The 4038-nt window shown below is 29.4% G+C and overlaps 1 pseudogene; it reads right to left on the reverse strand.

Moving 5' to 3' along the window:
* Positions 1 to 3370: 3370 nt before the first annotated feature.
* On the reverse strand, positions 3371 to 3551 carry LOC149962848 (U2 spliceosomal RNA; annotated as a pseudogene).
* Between the last annotated feature and the right edge of the window lie 487 nt (positions 3552 to 4038).

Consider the following 4038-nt stretch of genomic DNA (forward strand, 5'->3'; position numbering starts at 1 on the left):
AAATTTAATTGCAGAAATTTAAGAAATTCTTGGAAAACATTTCAAAATTTAATTGCAGAAATTTAAGAAATTCGGGGAAAATATTTCAAAATTTAATTGCAGAAATTTAAGAAATTCGTGGAAAACATTTCAGAATTTCATTACAGAAATTTAAGAAATTCGTGGAAAACATTTAAAAATTTCATTGCAGAAATTTAAGAATTTCGTTGCAATCATTTCAAAATTTACTTGCAGAAATTTAAGAAATTCGTTGCAATCATTTCAAAATTTAATTGCAGAAATTTAAGAAATTCGTGGAAACATTTCAAAATGTCATTGCAGAAATTGAATAATTTCGTTGCAAACATTTCAAAATTTCATTATAGAAATTTAAGAAGTTCGTTGCAAACATTTCAAAATTTCATTACAGAAATTTAAGAATTTCGTTGCAAACATTTTAGAATTTCATTACAGAAATTTAAGTAATTAGTGGAAAACATTTCAGAATTTCATTACAGAAATTTAAGAAATTCGTGGAAAATATTTCAAAATTTAATTGCAGAAATTTAAGAAATTCGTGGAAAACATTTAAAAATTTCATTGCAGAAATTTAAGAATTTCGTTGCAATCATTTAAAAATTTCATTGCAGAAATTTAAGAATTTCGTTGCAATCATTTAAAAATTTACTTGCAGAAATTTAAGAAATTCGTTGCAATCATTTCAAAATTTAATTGCAGAAATTTAAGAAATTCGTGGAAACATTTCAAAATGTCATTGCAGAAATTGAATAATTTCGTTGCAAACATTTCAAAATTTACTTGCAGAAATTTAAGAAATTCGTTGCAATCATTTCAAAATTTAATTGCAGAAATTTAAGAAATTCGTGGAAACATTTCAAAATGTCATTGCAGAAATTTAAGAATTTCGTTGCAATCATTTCAAAATTTACTTGCAGAAATTTAAGAAATTCGTTGCAATCATTTCAAAATTTAATTGCAGAAATTTAAGAAATTCGTGGAAACATTTCAAAATGTCATTGCAGAAATTGAATAATTTCGTTGCAAACATTTCAAAATTTCATTATAGAAATTTAAGAAGTTCGTTGCAAACATTTCAAAATTTCATTGCAGAAATTGAAGAAATTCGTTGCAAACATTTCAAAATTTCATTACAGAAATTTAAGAATTTCGTTGCAAACATTTTAGAATTTCATTACAGAAATTTAAGTAATTAGTGGAAAACATTTCAGAATTTCATTACAGAAATTTAAGAAATTCGTGGAAAATATTTCAAAATTTAATTGCAGAAATTTAAGAAATTCGTGGAAAACATTTCAGAATTTCATTACAGAAATTTAAGAAATTCGTGGAAAACATTTAAAAATTTCATTGCAGAAATTTAAGAATTTCGTTGCAATCATTTAAAAATTTACTTGCAGAAATTTAAGAATTTCGTTGCAGAAATTTAAGAATTTCGTTGCAATCATTTCAAAATTTCATTGCAGAAATTTAAGAATTTCGTTGCAATCATTTCAAAATTTCATTGCAGAAATTTAAGAATTTCGTTGCAATCATTTCAAAATTTAATTGCAGAAATTTAAGAAATTCGTGGAAACATTTCAAAATGTCATTGCAGAAATTGAATAATTTCGTTGCAAACATTTCAAAATTTCATTATAGAAATTTAAGAAGTTCGTTGCAAACATTTCAAAATTTCATTGCAGAAATTGAAGAAATTCGTTGCAAACATTTCAAAATTTCATTACAGAAATTTAAGAATTTCGTTGCAAACATTTTAGAATTTCATTACAGAAATTTAAGTAATTAGTGGAAAACATTTCAGAATTTCATTACAGAAATTTAAGAAATTCGTGGAAAACATTTCAAAATTTAATTGCAAAAATTTAAGAAATTCTTAGAAACATTTCAAAATTTAATTGCAGAAATTTAAGAAATTCGTTGCAAACATTTCAAAATTTAATTGCAGAAATTCGTGGAAAACATTTCAAAATTTCATTGCAGAAATTTAAGAAGTTCGTGGAAAACTTTTAAGAATTTCATCGCAGACGTTGCGTTGCAGTAACACAAATATTTCGGTACCAATTTAATTGTTATGGAAATTGCACATTTTTTGAACAAAAACTGCATAACTGACGGTAATTCGCCAAAATTTAATTTCCAATATATCAGTTCGGAAAATTAAAATGAATTTCGCTTCGAAATATGTCTGGAAATATTTCAAAATTATATTTCCGAAATTCGCCAACAAACATTACGCCATAAAGATAATAAAATAAGATAAAAACCAATCGACCAAAAAAGGCATGTACAAGAATTTAATCGAAAAACCAGCAAAGACTTAAATCCGAAATCACATTTTGCCCAAAAAACAGGACATTATCAAAAGATCAAAGAATTCGAAGATAGTTAAATTCAATGGACAACCAGTTTTCAATGAAGAAAATTCTTTCAAAGACCTCGAAATTCATCGAAAAGTCTTCAATAAATTATCGAAGCGAACGAAATGATGGAAGACCGAAAGGGAAAAATAAAATACTTTCTTGGGCCTTTGTGGTAGAAATTTGGGAATTAGGTAATTACGTAGTCATGGAAAATAACTCAACCAAAAACTAGAGAGGCTTAAAAGAATTTCGGGCATAAAATGGGATACAAGAAAAAATAACTCGGCAAGAACAACAAAGAAAACCGTTTGTGTTTAAAAAAAAGTGGAAAATCATAAGCTCTCTATTTCTTCAAAACCGAAAGAGCAACGTCTTACCGAAAGTTTTTAACCTGATCCCGCTACACCTATTTTGTGTAAGCAACTTTTACAATTAGCCAATAAATATGTTGTAGAGCTTTAAATAACGATTGAGATATTCGATCATAGCGCCATCTAGATTTATTTATCGGGCAATGTTAATGAGATATTTAAAATAATATAAAAGTTAAACCACTCCTTGACAACGTGTTGAGTAAACGTTAAGCTTTTTGGGGTGACGGAGTGGTTAGCACGAACGCCTCGCAGCAAGAGGAGCCGGGTGGCACTCTGTGAAAACTCGGAACCACTCCTCCTGCGTTGAGTTGGCAAGTTCTCACTCGTTTAAGGGGTTTTCCCCTGAGCTCTTCGGTTTCCCCTTTCATAAAAACTTGTAGAGGTTAACGGTAATAGTTAGTGTAGGGAGCTGTTGGCTTGCCACCACCCTCCTACGCGTCGTAACCGGCCACCTGAATTAATGGCTTCAAAAGTCGCTTGATGACTTAGGCCTAAGATGGTGCCTTGGGTATTAGCCTAGCTGAGTATTATTTATTAATATTATCTTCTAGTAGTTCCCCTTACCTGACTATTAACAGGGAATATTTTCTTAATTCGTGTTTAATATTAATTTGTTATGGGTGCGGCGCACCGGAGATGGTGCAACACCGGGGCTACACGTAGTGGCAAGCCACAATAACGTCACCTAAACTCAAAAATAAAATTAATACCAATAGACTCGATAAACCCGGAACAGATATTAAGCTAATCAGAACAGATTCTAAAATCGATCTTAGCCAAAAGGCCGAGAAGCAGTGTTGCCAATGTTCGAAAGTTGAAATTCCCATTGCTGGATAGTAAATTTCACACTCCTATTTAGCCCCGGAAAACATGCCAAAATTAAATTTTCCAAATTTTGGAAAATGAACTTTTTAAAATGAAATTTTATTTTAAATTACAGTTTTAAACATTTTGGTTGTTAGGCCTATACATTGATTGATTGAAGTATTAGGAGGCGCCTCCTTTACATTATTTACAGAGTCCCAAGATTCACAAAAATACACTGCGCTATTAATAGTCAAATTAATAAAAAACATAGAAAAAATCCCTACGAAATCAAGGTTTTTGAAAAATATTATCTTTTTCCCCAGAGCCAAAATGGACCACAAAATTTTTTATAATATGGGTTATATCTTTAAATTTGGCAACACTGCTGAGAATCTATAATAATGGTGGATCTCCTTTAAGTACCTTTGTGGAGAAAACTGACTTGTGTTTACATTATAAAATACTCCATGATTTAA

This window comes from Leiobunum rupestre, chromosome 1 (assembly GCF_980474605.1).
Source record: "Leiobunum rupestre chromosome 1, qqLeiRupe1.1.hap1, whole genome shotgun sequence".
In the NCBI taxonomy this organism is placed as follows: Eukaryota; Metazoa; Arthropoda; class Arachnida; order Opiliones; family Sclerosomatidae; genus Leiobunum; species Leiobunum rupestre.